The 15,586-nt window shown below is 35.5% G+C and overlaps 1 pseudogene; it reads right to left on the reverse strand.

Annotated features, from left to right (window-relative positions):
• Window positions 1-4,937: 4,937 nt before the first annotated feature.
• LOC129012965 (ubiquitin-conjugating enzyme E2 D3-like) lies at window positions 4,938-5,380 on the reverse strand (annotated as a pseudogene).
• Window positions 5,381-15,586: the final 10,206 nt, after the last annotated feature.

Genomic DNA, 15,586 nt, shown 5'->3' on the forward strand with positions numbered 1-15,586 from the left:
GGCATCAAGAGTAATGCTTATATTTTCATATTTGAGAGCTACAACTGCTTCTATGGAAGTGAGTTGTTTTCTTCATTTAAAGAGAGACACACAACAAAGTACCATTCTCTTTAATTGGGGACATAGTCACTGTTCATACAGCATTTAAAATAATATTTTCCATAAGAACCATCTTTGCCAAACCCACAACCATATTATACTGAATGGGCAAAAGCTTGAAGAATTCCCCTTGAAAACCTGAACAAGACAAGAATCACCAGCCTATTCTACATAGTACTGGAAGTCCTGTCCAGAGCAATCAGGCAAGGTAAATAAATAAAAGGCACCCAAATAGGACGACAGGAAGTCAAATATCTCTGTTTGAGGACGATGTAATCTATACATAGAAAACCCATGTCTCTGCCCAAAAGCTCCTTGATCTGATAAACAACTTCAGCAAAATTTCATGATACAAAATTAAGGTACAGAAGTCAGTAACATTTCTATATATAAACAACATCCAAGCTGAGAGCCAAATAAAGATGCAATCTCATTCACAATAGTTACAAAAGAATAAAATACGTAGGAATAAAGCTAACTAGAGAGGTGAAAGATCTCTACAATGATATCAGAGATGAAACAAACAAATGAAAAAACATTATGTGCTCATGGATAGGAAGAATTGGTATTGTTAAAATGCCCAAAGCAATTTAAAACTTGAGTGCTATTCCTGTCAAACTACCAGTGACATTCATCACAGAATTAGAAAAAACTAGTCTACAATTCAGATGGAACCAAAAAAAAGAGCCCAAATAACCAAGGCAATTCTGAGCATAAAAAGAACAAAGCTGGAGGCATCACACTACCTGGCATCCAACTATACCACAAACTGACAATAACAAAAACAGCATGGTCCCGGTACAAAAAAACAGGCACATAGACCAATGGAGCAGAATTGGGAGCCCAGAAATAATGCCCAACACCTACACCCATCTGATCTTTGAAAAAGGTTGGCAAAAACAAGCAATGGGGAAAGGAATCCATATACAATAAACAAAGCTGGGATAACTGGCTGGCCATATGCAGAAGGTTGAAACTGAGCCCCTTCTTTACAGCATATTCAAATATCAACTCAAAATAAATTACAGGCTTAAATGTAAAAACCTAGAACTATAAAAATCATAAAAACCCTGGAAGATAACCTAGGGAATACCATTCTGGACATAGACCCTGGCAAAGATTTCATGACAAAGATGCCAAGAGCAACTGCAACACAAACAAAATTGAAACATGTGACCTCATTAAACTAAAGAGCATCTGTACTGCAGAAAAATAGAGAAAACAGACAACCTACACAATGAGAGAAAATATTTGCAAATATGCATTTGGCAAAGGTCTAATATCTAGAATCTATAAGGAACTTAAGTTAACAAGCAAAAACAAATCAATTAAAAAGTGGGCAAAAGACAAGAACAGACACTTTTCCAAAGAAGGCATTTATGCAGCCAACAAGCATATGAAAATATCCTCAACATGATTAATCATTAGAGAAATACAAATCAAAACCAAAATGAATTACCATCTCCCACCAGTCAGAATGGCTATTTTTAAAAAGTCAAAAAATAACAAATGCTGGTGAGGATTTAGAGAGAAAGGAATGCGTATACACTGCTGGTAGAAATGTAAATTAGTTCATTAGTTGGAAGCAGTCTAAAGATTTCTCAAATAATTTAAAACAGAATTATCATTTTACCCAGTAATCCCATTATTGGGTATATACCCAAAGAAATGCAAATTTTTTACCATAAAGGCACGTGCATACATATATTCATCACAGCACTATTCACAATAGCAAAGACATGGAATCAATCTAAACACCCATCAACGGTAGACTAGTAAGGAAAATGTGGTACACATACACCATAGAATACTATGTAGACATTAAAAAGAACAAGACCATATCCTTTGCAGCAACATGGATGGAGCTGGAGACCATTATCCTAGGCAAAGCAGCACAGGGACAGAAAACAAAATATCGCATAGTCTCACTTATAAGTGGGGGCTGAATGTTGGGTACACATGGACACAAAGAAGGGAACAGCAGACACTAGGACCTACTTGAGCGTGGAGGGTGGGATGAGGGTGGGGATCGTAAAGCTACCTATCAAGTACTATGCTTATTATCTGGGGGATGAAGTAATCTGTACACCAAATCGCTGTGACACACAATTTACCTTATAACAAATTTGCACATGTACCCCTTAACCTAAAATAAAAGTTAAAAAAAAAAGTAAGAATAACATTGACTGAAGTCAGTGAGCGGTGGCTAATCAGCTGAAGAGAAATGTGACTGGTAACCATAAACTGGGACTCTGGGCCTTCTATGGTTGGAAATATTGCAACAACAGATGGCTTGAAAGGAAGGAATAAAGACAGTAACAGAATAACAGAATAAGGGAGAGTGAGAAAGATGAAGGGAGAAAAGACATTAGAGCTAACATAGGGGAACTAACTCATAAGACTGTTCCCAATCACTAAAAGTCATGTTTCACCTGAATCAACTGTTCATTAGTTGTCCTCCTCTAGCTTTCATGTATTTATTCAATAAGTAAATCAGGTTTCTCCTATAATTCAGAAAATAAAATAACATAATATTTTCCTATCTCCGATAGCTATATTGACAAAATAGACTGAAGGTTACATTCTAAAAAAAGATTAATCTTGATAAGCAAAACAAAACAAAATAAAAATGACCTTTTCAGAGTTGGTTTTCACTGACTGGTAAAAAAGCAATTTCATGAAGATTTTGACTGGTTTCTTTTTATTTATTTATTTATTTATTTATTTATGTTTATTTATTATTATTATACTTTAGGTTTTAGGGTACATGTGCGCAATGTGCAGGTTAGTTACATATGTATACATGTGCCATGCTGGTGCACTGCACCCACTAACTCGTCATCTAGCATTAGGTATATCTCCCAATGCTATCCCTCCCCCCTCCCCCCACCCCACAACAGTCCCCAGAGTGTGATGATCCCCTTCCTGTGTCCATGTGTTCTCATTGTTCAATTCCCACCTATGAGTGAGACTATGCGGTGTTTGGTTTTTTGTTCTTGTGATAGTTTACTGAGAATGATGATTTCCAATTTCATCCATGTCCCTACAAAGGGGACTCATCATTTTTTATGGCTGCATAGTATTCCATGGTGTATATGTGCCACATTTTCTTAATCTAGTCTATCATTGTTGGACATTTGGGTTGGTTCCAAGTCTTTGCTATTGTGAATAATGCCGCAATAAACATACATGTGCATGTGTCTTTATAGCAGCATGATTTATAGTCCTTTAGGTATATACCCAGTAATGGGATGGCTGGGTCAAATGGAATTTCTAGTTCTAGATCCCTGAGGAATCGCCACACTGACTTCCACAAGGGTTGAACTAGTTTACAGTCCCACCAACAGTGTAAAAGTGTTCCTATTTCTCCACATCCTCTCCAGCACCTGTTGTTTCCTGACTTTTTAATGATTGCCATTCTAACTGGTGTGAGATGGTATCTCCTTGTGGTTTTGATTTGCATTTCTCTGATGGCCAGTGATGATGAGCATTTTTTCATGTGTTTTTTGGCTTCATAAATGTCTTCTTTTGAGAAGTGTCTGTTCATGTCCTTCGTCCACTTTTTGATGGGGTTGTTTGTTTTTTCTTGTAAATTTGTTGGAGTTCATTGTAGATTCTGGATATTAGCCCTTTGTCAGATGAGTAGGTTGCGAAAATTTTCTCCCATTTTGTAGGTTGCCTGTTCACTCTGATGGTAGTTTCTTTTGCTGTGCAGAAGCTCTTTAGTTTAATGAGATCCCATTTGTCAATTTTGGCTTTTGTTGCCATTGCTTTTGGTGTTTTAGGCATGAAGTCCTTGCCCATGCCTATGTCCTGAATGGTAATGCCTAGGTTTTCTTCTAGGGTTTTTATGGTTTTAGGTCTAATGTTTAAGTCTTTAATCCATCTTGAATTGATTTTTGTATAAGGTGTAAGGAAGGGATCCAGTTTCAGCTTTCTACATATGGCTAGCCAGTTTTCCCAGCACCATTAATTAAATAGGGAATCCTTTCCCCATTGCTTGTTTTTCTCAGGTTTGTCAAAGATCAGATAGTTGTAGATATGTGGCGTTATTTCTGAGGGCTCTGTTCTGTTCCATTGATCTTGACTGGTTTCTTTATAGTACTGTGAGCATGCCAAGAACCTGGTAGAAACTCTTCTCATTTGGAACAAACAATGTCTTAGAAAGAAAAGCAGGATTTCCTCTTAGAAATATATTTTTTAAAGACTTTTTCATTAATTCAAGGTTTTTCAAATATATTAGAGGCAATTTAGACATTTTGGAGCAGAATATTTCATTATTATTCTCATCACAAACATTGGTATATAAAAGGGAAACATGCAGCCATGAGCTGAGCAAATTTTAAAGCGATTTAAATAATCCAAGTCCATGCATTTTAGTACCAAAACAATTTGAGGGTCTGGCTATATTCACAAACTGGACCAATTTCAGAGAATAAACTATTTTAAGAAAAATGAGTTGAATAATTTGCATACCGCAACTGGCATTCAAGTTTTGCGAGACAGTAAGAAGACCTGAGTTATTATTTGAGCTTACCATAAATTGGCAGTGCAAAACAGAGAAATAAGGTAATGTGTCCCTGATTCTTTCTACCTCTGTACTTCATGTGTAAAATAAATAAGGCAATTAAGGAAGCATCTTTGAAATGATAAAGGACCACTTAATTATGCAAAATCAAAATTAATCTTTAGTTCCTTTTGATTAGACATTCTGTTTTGAGCTTGTTAGGTATGTATAAAAGAACAATAATTTAGTGTGTATAATGTTAATTATAAACATTTGAACAATATTTTAATGTTTGAGCTACAATGCACCTCATTTTGACTTTAAGGAAGCATCACATGGCATACTTCTAAGTCCATTTTCGAGATATTCTTTTGTACCTATCTCTGTTTGTCTTATTGTTCCCTGCAATCTCTGGCACATAGAAGTCATCTGGGTTGGGATTGCATAGTAGCGAACAAATGAATAAGAGAATGTTAGAAATAGTTAAAGCAGAAGAAATAGTTAAAGCAGAAAATAGTTAAAGCAGAAGATTTAATCTTAGAATATTAGACAAATGCTATCATTACTATTAATATTTGGTTGATAAATTCTTTTTCTAAGTGCAACCTCATGTGGTTTGAAGGGATAGTCTATAGGAAAGTGAATTTTCAAAAGGAACACACAGTCTTAATATGGGCTGTTATTAGGTTCCATAATTGTGGCTTGCCAATGAAACATATCGTCTCCAGCTGGACCTGCAGAACGTTGAGTTGGAAGGTCATGGGCCAAATCACTAAGTTTGTGTTAATCCATTTTTTGTGGCATAGTCTGTACTTTTCATCTGGCTCCTCACTATCTCAGTATGTGTTTAAAGGACTGGCCAAAACTCGATTATTCAAGCAGCGTGGAAGGATTGTCTACTGTCACACCTGCTCTGACATACACAGTCACCTTACTAAACAGATTGGGGATGGAACTAGGAGGGCAGGGGACAGATTTAGATCATGGGATGGGAGGCTAGATAGGTAAAATTTTAGTGAAAATATTTGTGGAAAATGTTTTATATTTGATAAGAAAATGATTTATTGAAAATAGTACTAATGCCTTATTCTCCTGCTATTTCTGTTAATAAGAAATTATAAAATAAGTCTTTAAGAGAAAAGTCATATGGTAGATTTGTTTCCAGTGGGAAATAACTTCTAGGGCAGAATTGTTAAGAATAGACAAGAAGAAGAACTTTAGAAAACATGTCAATAGAATTAGCTTTGCCTAAACGTCTTTTTTGTTTTTGTGTTTTTAAGTTTTTTCTTTTCCTTATTTTTTCTTTTCATAAAAGATCATGTGGGTAAGAACAGTGTTGTCAATTTCCATGTGCTTTTGCTAGATGGCATTATCTTTGTCAGTCTTTATTGTTCACCAGTCCTCTCCCTTATATCATTTTTACACAATTTCCCTTCATCTTCCTACTTTGTATTGTTACTATATTCTTCTTATTAGATGGTAATATGAATAAATACATAACTTTTTCCTGTATTAAACATATCAAGATAAAGTAGACATGGTGATCATGATCAGGAAACCAGGGGAATAAAATGAACAAAATGAAGGACACCATTTGGTTTGTTGATAGAGTGTCAAGAGAAAGGAAAGAAAGTGAGAGATTAGTTCTTATGTCAATAAATAGCCCGGTAGGTTCCTGAAGACTAGACAAAGAGCCAGAGGACTCAGAGGGCCAAATCTGTGGTCTGACCCCAATAATAATGGTAATAATTATATTTATTTTATTATGTTATGTGATACTATAATGGTAAATTACATACAGGAGACAAGGAGGACAAGGAGGATGTTCATATTCATTGGTCTTGTAAAAAAATAAAAAGGACCAATATTTAGGAAGACTTTCAGAGTGTTAAGAGGACTAATTTGCTTGTCTTGTACCATAGAGTGCTCTCCCTCTTTTTAAAAAAAAGTTTGTAGAACACAAATAAATCTACTGCATGTATCACTTGGAATTCAATAAGGGTAACATCATTCTGTTTTCAAAATCTGTACTTATAACATGTTAAAAGCTGACTAATATCTATTGAGCACTTAACAATGTGATAGAAAATATTCTGAACACTTATAATCCATACAATAATCCAATTAGATAGTTATTACTGGTTTTCTTTTCTATTTTATATATGAGTAAACTCTAGCACAAAGAACCTAAGTAACTTATCCAAGGTTACCTAGATAGGATGTTTTGAGTAGCTCTCCCACCTGCACCATCTGATTCTAGAACCCACACACTTGAAGAAAACAATAGTGAGTATGAGGAGCATCACATCCTACAAGGTAAGGAAGTTGAAGAGATACAAGAAATCAAAGGTTCTCCCAGAACCTTACTCTCTAGTAGAGAAGTCAAAAAAAAAAAAAAAAAAAAAAAAAAAAAAGCATGTCAGAATTTTAACTCTTCATACTCCAACCTAGGACTTGGTTTTTATAAACTAGTGTAGTTGTGGGATATTTTTGGTAAGATCTAATGAAGGAAGTGAACCTTTTGAAAGAGATTAAGATTTATATGGGTGAAAGGGAAACGAGAGAATATTTCTAGTGACAAGATTAAATTTTCCTGCCTGAGTCCTTTGCTCCTGGAAAAGAGCAACTGTTAAGAAGATCCCCATCCTTCTGTTTTCTGGGAAACAACTTGCTTCAAATAATCATCCTCCCCCATGTGATTTAGATAATAACCATGGATGTCCTACTTCTTTACTTAAGGCACAGCCAGACACAGACCCTCCAAATTTTCATTCTTTGATTCATAAATAATTATCTGAGATGTTTTTTCCCTATTGACCAATCAGGACAAAATGCTCCTTGACTTGACCAAACATAAGTTTCTCCCCTTCTTCCAGGCTCACAAACTGTGACCCATCCTCACCCTGAGCTTTGTAAGGGCCCATTCCAAGAATCAGCTGATTGCAAGTAAGGATATTCCCCAACCAATTATCCTATCACAACACCCAGTTGTCCCGCTTCCTCTCACCAGGATTCTTATAGCTTTGTTTACCTTTCCCTATAAAAGAAAACCCCTTTTCTCCATGACCTTTGAGATAACTTGCAGGTCTTCTGGTCAGAGTATTCTCTCTATTGCAGTGGTTCCTCTCACCCTATTGTAATCATCCCTTTCCCAGTCTTGCAACAGTCTTCAAATAAACCCTCCTTATCTAAGTCCAGACTTGTTTTTATTTGATGCTAGGAAAATAACAATATTAGACAACACATATATATGTACATACATACATACATACATACATATATACAGAGGAATAAAGGGTTTTGTTATTTATAGGATAGTGAAGAAATAGCCTAAGCAGAACAAAACAGTATATTTTGCAGAATACAGGGAGATATTGTATGAGCAGCCTGGAATAGCTTGACTTTGATTCATTGTTAAGCTGAATAATCATAACCAACAGCTGTAGTAAAGACACTGTCATCTCTAATGTATTGAGTGTTTACACTGTGCCAAGTGAATTATGTGCTTATGAAGAGTGGCAGAATATGCCACCCCAAAATATGCCACTTTGACAAAAGGATTAATTCAAGCTAATAGCACTTGAAAAACAGCAGATGCAAGAAGAACATGCTAATTTCCCCGTTTCTTCCTGAAAACAGGGAAAAAAACATTCCTGTGTGAATGATGTCCTCCTTGTACCAGGAGAAAATAAACACTCTTCAATGGGGAGTCATAGTCAAGATTATTACGTACAAACCTTGTTAAAATAATTCTTATTATTTAGCCTCCTCACACAATTTAGTTACTTTTCCACCATAGCCTCTCTTTTTTCAACCTAATACAGAAGTGCATAGGTTTTGCAACTTCTTTAGGTCTTCATTTCCTTATGAGTGTTCCCATGTCAAGTAAAACTTATATGAAATGTGTACACTTTTCTTCTATTGTCTTATGTCAATTTGATTCTTGGGCCCAGCTGGGACACTAGAGGGTAGAGGTGAAGTTTTGCCTCTCCTACACTTACCTTTTTTAAACCTAACATGAGCCCTGTGAATTTGAGACCGTTTACTATAGACTGAATTGTTTCTCCACTAAATCCAAATTTCGAAGCCCTATAATTGATAAAGCCAAATTCTAGCCTTTAAGAAACAAAGTGCCCTTGAAAAATGTATGCATAACTCCATGCATATGCATGTGCAATCTTATAAAAATTTCTTCAAGATTTTGAGGTATAAACTTTCTAGGTTCAAGTGTCATGCATATTTTAAATTGATGTAGAAATTGCCAAATTACTGTTTAAAAATGGATAAGCTTTATTGCTCACTAACAAGAAATGAAGTGCCTATAATCCTTGGCAGCAGTAAATTTAATCAATTCTTTACATTTTATTTTTTTCTCTGTCTGTGTGTCTATTACAATGGAAGAATGTACTTTACACCACTGAACAAATAGAAACACGACTTTGTGTTTATATATGTTTTGTAGTCAATTAATGAAATAATTATCTCATTTTAATGCAATGTAATTTTGACTATCCAGTCCCACAAATGAGTTCATAGTATGATGTCAGACATTCTTGTTTTGCAAAGAAATTTATCATACAATTCCTTTAAAGAAATGTGCTATCTAATGCATTTTAAACGCTTTTTCAGGCACATTAAAAAGTAAGCACAGTTGAATTATGAGGCATTTGAAAGCAAGTTATGGTATTAATATAATGGTCTTTACGATATATATATATCAACCTGATTCTACAAACTGCCAGTCAAGAATAAGATTTTCATAAGCATGTAAAGGGAAATTTATAATTTCCAGAGGAAAAAAAGTGAATACTTTCTCCTCCTGTGGAATAATCAGAAAGAAAGGAAGGTTTCTCCATGTGGTAATTCCAAATATTGTTCTGGATCCAGAAGCTGTACAATTTAATTACAAGAAATACTATATAATTTATCTTAGGTCAACCAAAGTTTGGTGAACTACTAAGAAGCACATACTGCATTTTACAGTGGTTAAGAACACAGATGTCAGTCTATGTGGACTGGGATCAGATATTTAATCAGCTGTGAGGCTTCAGCAAATTCCTGGGAATTCAGTTCCTTCATAATTGTGCTTTAGTTTCCTTATCTGTAAAACATAGATTAACACTAACATTAATACAAATTCCTTAGCAGCATTAGAAGACTGTAGGTTAGCTTATACAAAGCACCTAGAATCGTGTCTAGAACATAGTAGGTGGTATGTAAAGATCAGCTGTTGATGTTAGTTTGGTTGAACTATATAAGGAAAGATTTTTCTGTTTAACAAGCTCATCGTCTAGCATGCATTAGCCTAGACTAGAGAGTACCCAGGAGAAGCATCACTGCAGTGTGATAAGTATTAAAATTGAGCAGCTTCAGAGTGTCTCGTATCTCGTTTTCAGAGTGTCTAGTATCTAGGTAAGATGCTAGACATCATCAAAGATAAAATTTAATAGTTATAAACCTCCTGGTAAATACACTTGCCTGTGATAAGATATATTTGTCAAAGTTATTTGCCCTTTAGCATTTTCATAGACTCGGATATAATTGAATTTTCCCTTTGCAAGTCGTTGGAGAGTTCCACATAGGAAAGCATTAGTAGAATGTATAGTGTCATCAGCTACCAATTGCTATGCAGCTAATGTAAGAGGTGAGCACATCAGAGATTGATAGTCTATTGCCCACAAATATTAAGACATTATGTAATTACTGATGCTATTCATCTGTAGTTTTTCTCCAGTCTACAAAATACCAATGCCTTAATATTTAATGTTGGAGACAATACTTATGAAAACCAAACAATCTATGTGATATTTTCTAATTTTTATTATTAAGGCCACAACTGTGTCAAACACAGACTAATCATAAGGCTTGCCAAGCCTTTTAACTTTATAGGGAAGTTGGCTGGATATTTAGGAGTGGGCTGGCCCCTACATTAATATAATTGTACAAGTATCTCTGCAATTGTTTTTAAGCTTTTTCCCCCAGGAAAAAAAATGGAAAATATATTATTATTATTATTAATTAAAATACATAACTGACAATGTATAGTGTTATCCAGGATTCTTAGGAGACCAGTTTAGCTATAGGGTAAATTTTTAAATCTCAAATTAAAAGTTGATAAATTAACAAAACACATGTTCTATGTGCTATTATGATCAAGAATTCTTTTTCTTTTTTTTTTTTTTTTTTAGACAGTCTTGCTCTGTTGCCCAGGCTGGAATGCAGTGGCGCAATCTCAGCTCACTGCAACCTCTGCCTCCCGGGTTCCAGTGATCCTTCCACCTCAGCCTCCCAAGTAGCTAGAATTGATTACAGGCTCACCAATATGCCCGGCTAATTTTTGTATTTTCAGTAGAGACGGGGTTTGACTATGTTGGCCAGGCTGGTCTTGAACTACTGACCTCAAGTGATCCGTCCACCTTAGCCTCTCAAAGTGCTGGGATTATAGGTGTGAGCCACCATGCCCAGCCAAGTATTCTCTTTCTAAACCCTAAACAATAAAACCATTTAAAAAAAAAACTCAATTATATATGTTTTCCTTTAAGCTATAGCATTCTTTCTCTGATGATACAACTGATTCAAGCTCTGGTCATCACCCTCTTACAACAATCAAGACTACCCCTGGAGACTTAAGATTTTTCAGTCCTTGAAGGAGGTCTGTGTTTACAATATAGAGCAAATGTCTACATCCATGTACATCATGAAATTGCAATTAAAGCCAGAATTATGCCCTAGAAATCTAGTCAGCAAGGATCTAAACCATATTTTTTGGCAAATATAAAACAGGTAACTTAAAACTCTTAGGGAATCATGATACACAAGCTAGGAAATGACTCAAGAAGCACAAAGATGTGGGACACTACACTGAAGAGGGACCCTACATTGAAGAGGCCACAAGAAAGTTGACTGAAATTATAACAGATGCCTAATGAAGAGCAGGTTCTCAGATTGCTGAGGAGTAACTAGTCATGGAACTACAAAAGGAAGAGGTAAACAGTAAATGAGAGAAAACTCTAGAAGAAAACTATATTCTCTGTTTACTTTTCCCCTGGTCTATATGTAAATATCAACAAAGTGAAGAGTCTCTGTCCTTCAGAATTCCTAGAGATAGATTTATTTCCTAATTAATAACAATGTGAAAACTTCTCAATTAAAAATTATACAGTAAAATACGTACACAGAAACGGAAGCTCAAGAATTGCATTATCTTTATTCTGAGATGAACATCATCTCACTCATGCAGAGGGAGATGGCTCCTGGTGGCCTCAGAGACATCAGGTTTAGCACCATTCTATGTCTCTCATAAGAGCTATGAAGAATCATAGTATTTTCACATGAAAACTCAAGAATAAGTAAAATTAATTTTTCTCATGGGGGAGGTTGAAATTTTCTTTTTCTTCTTTATGCAATCTAAAGCCAAATAAATCTAAATTTAGTAGGAGTTTGTGTGTGTATGTGTAATTACACAATTTTAGATCTAAAATGGTTTTTTGGTCTTTTTATATTTTTCCAAATATCATGTCTAGATATATTTCTACTGACCCCAAATTCACAGTTAATTATACATAATTACATACAATTCTCTATTCCTTTTTACTTAGAAGGATGATAGACCAAAATGATAACATTCTTGAAAATCAACACAGTTATGTGTTCCTCCTCTTTTGTTTAATTTTCTGAATACCATCTTTATTATTTATACATACATTACACTGATTGAACGCTAACTCAATCTGCCAGCTACTCTATAAACTGCTTTGGAAACATTGTGTCATTTACTTTTTATGATAATTCTAAGAGTTCTGTACTATCATTATATACAGTTTTCAAGCAGGGAAACTGAGATTAAGTAACTTGCTTAGGAACATGTCACACAGACAATAACTGATGATAGGCAGGTTGACATCAGAGGTCACATGCTTTAACCAATATGAGACTCTGCCCTCTTGAAACATAAAAGAAAGGCCTTGCTATGAAGGCTTCCGGTATTCTGGCACCTTGATGCCTGGATTCAAATAGCATTCTTCAATTTCTGTCCATTTAAATTCTTATAATGAGTATATAAATTAGGTATTATTTTCCCATATAATTATACAGATAGATAAATGAGGATTAGAGAAGTTAAATAATGAATGTGACTAAAAGAACATGGCTTACACTAGTTTACAGTCCCACCAACAGTGTAAAAGTGTTCCTATTTCTCCACATCCTCTCCAGCACCTGTTGTTTCCTGACTTTTTAATGTAAACTAGTTCAACCATTGTGGAAGTCAGTGTGACGATTCCTCAGGGATCTAGAACTAGAAATACCATTTGACCCAGCCATCCCATTACTGGGTATATACCCAAAGGATTGTAAATCATGCTGCTATAAAGACACATGCACACGTATGTTTATTGCAGCACTATTCACAATAGCAAAGACTTGGAACAACCCAAATGTCCAACAATGATAGACTGGATTAAGAAAATGTGGCACATATACACCATGGAATACTATGCAGCCATAAAAAATGATAAGTTCATGTCCTTTGTAGGGACATGGATGAAGCCGGAAACCATCATTCTCAGCAAACGATCTCAAGGACAAAAAACTAGACACCGCATGTTCTCACTCAGAGGTGGGAATTGAACAATGAGAACACATGGACACAGGAAGGGGAACATCACACACTGGGGCCTGCTGTGGGATGGGGGGAAGGGGGAGGGATAGCATTAGGAGATATACCTAATGTTAAATGACAAGTTAATGGGTGCAGCACACCAGCATGGCACATGTATACATATGTAACTAACCTGCACATTGTGCACATGTACCCTAAAACTTAAAGTTTAATAAAAAATAAAAATAAAAAAAAAAGAACATGGCTACTAAGTGGAAAAGCCAGTGTTGACACGAATGTTTTGACTCCAAAGCCTATGCTCTTTGTAATACATTGTACCATCAGTCATTTCATTTTTAATTAATCATTCAAACAATGCTGCATGATAGTCCTATTATCTACATTCTTATAAGCAATGGAACAGGTTAAGTGATGTGTCTGAGTTCACCTAGGTATTAAGTAGCAAACCTGGGTTCTAGGCCAGCCTATTTGTCTCTAAAGTTCATTCCTTGTGATAATCCGTTGTTACTGAGACATTCTTTTGATCAAGCTGCCCCTCATTTTGATATTTTTGCTTATTGATTTAACCTTTGCTATATGATCCTGTTTGCAGGTAAATGAATCTTAAACACAAACTTGACCATTTTATAGTAGTCATTCGTTTTCCTAATCCTGATTCAGGTGATACTTGAAAAACATAAATGACTTAGAAGGGCAATAGCCAAAAACAATGATATTTCTATACAATATTTATAAAATATTTTTCACTGGAAATGAGTCTACACTATTTGGAATGTTTTAAGTGAGTCAAGAATTTATTTCAATAACATAAATATTGTATTTTATTTATTTAAATAATTCCTCATTCTACCAAGGAATTATTTAAGGAGTCTCTGGAATGCTATTTCTTATATGTTAATAAATGATTTCTGGAATATATCTTCTTTCACAAATAAAATCAGTGACTATACAAGCTATTTTTAATTTAGAGATTCTATTATTCATGACACTAGCAGCAAACAGATGGCTCACTCACATTAGGATCTTTTGAGGAAAACTTATTTGCAAACAACTAATTACAGAGCATGGGAAGGGTGTGGGAAAATCACAAGGACTAGAGTGTAAATCTGAAGCTGTCATTAGCCCTAGGCCTCAATGAATAAATGAACAGAGAGTTTGCTGAAATGAAGAAGGATTAAGAGTTGCATAGATTCAATACTGTTTTTTATCAAACTACCAATAACATTCTTCGCAGAATTAGCCCATCAATGAAAAATCGGATAAAGAAAATATGGTTCATATATACTATGAAATACTACGTAGCCACAAAAAAGAATAAGATCATGTCTTTGTGGGATCATGGATGGATCTGGAGGCTATTATCTTTGGCAAAGTAACGCAGGAACAGAAAATCAAATACTGCTTGTTCTCACTTGTAAGTGGGAGCTGAAATGATGAGAACTTGTGGACACAAAGACGTGAACAACAGACACAGGTTGGAGGGTGAAAGGAGGGAGAGAATTAGAAAAAATAGCTATTGGATTCAAGGCTTAGTTCTTGAGTGACAAAATAATCCGTACAACAAACCCCCATGACACAAGTTTACCTACGTAACAAACTTGTACATTTACCCTGAGCACATGAGCATTTACTGAGATGGTGCCATTTTGTTTAATCCATCTTCCTGGAAATCATGTTGCTGAATCCCAGTCCTGAATCCTACTTTTTTGCTTAAATACTATTTTACAGAAGTGATCCCCTCACTGTTCTCTATGAATATATCTGATGCGAAACTTAAAAAAGGGGTGAAGTTACTCCATAAAGGATATTAGTCCTGGTGTTCATGTTTGTGTATGTTGTAACTTAAATATAAAGAAAAGGCACCTCTCCTAGCTTTATTCTGAGTGCCTCTTTGCTAGTTCTGTCTAGAGTCTTTGCTCCTCGCAAACAGCCCAACATCACTGGGGCATCCATATTAATCAGCTACGACACAATAACTGCTCAGATAAGGTTTGAGGGCAGGCAGCCTTGTACCTGGGATCTGTTCATCTATTTACATGGATCGGAATCTGAAATGCTTCTCCAAGTCTCTCAATGTCAATTCCATTCCTTACCCTATTATATCCAATTCAATTCACGCATTGAATTAAATGGTCATGTTATATAATGACCATAAATATGTCAGTGATTGGTGTCTAGATCAGGGGAATCCAAACAGACTCCACTCCTCCTGCTCAAGCTCTGAGTGCTACCTCATACTGTGTACCCACACTGTGGACTTGAGCCATGCTTTTACTGAGAGGACTCATGCAACCACACCCTTCTTGTACTCCCTCCTCCAATTCTTCTAATACACTTTTCCCTTCTCTGTCTTCCCTTAG

This window comes from Pongo pygmaeus, chromosome 15 (assembly GCF_028885625.2).
Source record: "Pongo pygmaeus isolate AG05252 chromosome 15, NHGRI_mPonPyg2-v2.0_pri, whole genome shotgun sequence".
In the NCBI taxonomy this organism is placed as follows: Eukaryota; Metazoa; Chordata; class Mammalia; order Primates; family Hominidae; genus Pongo; species Pongo pygmaeus.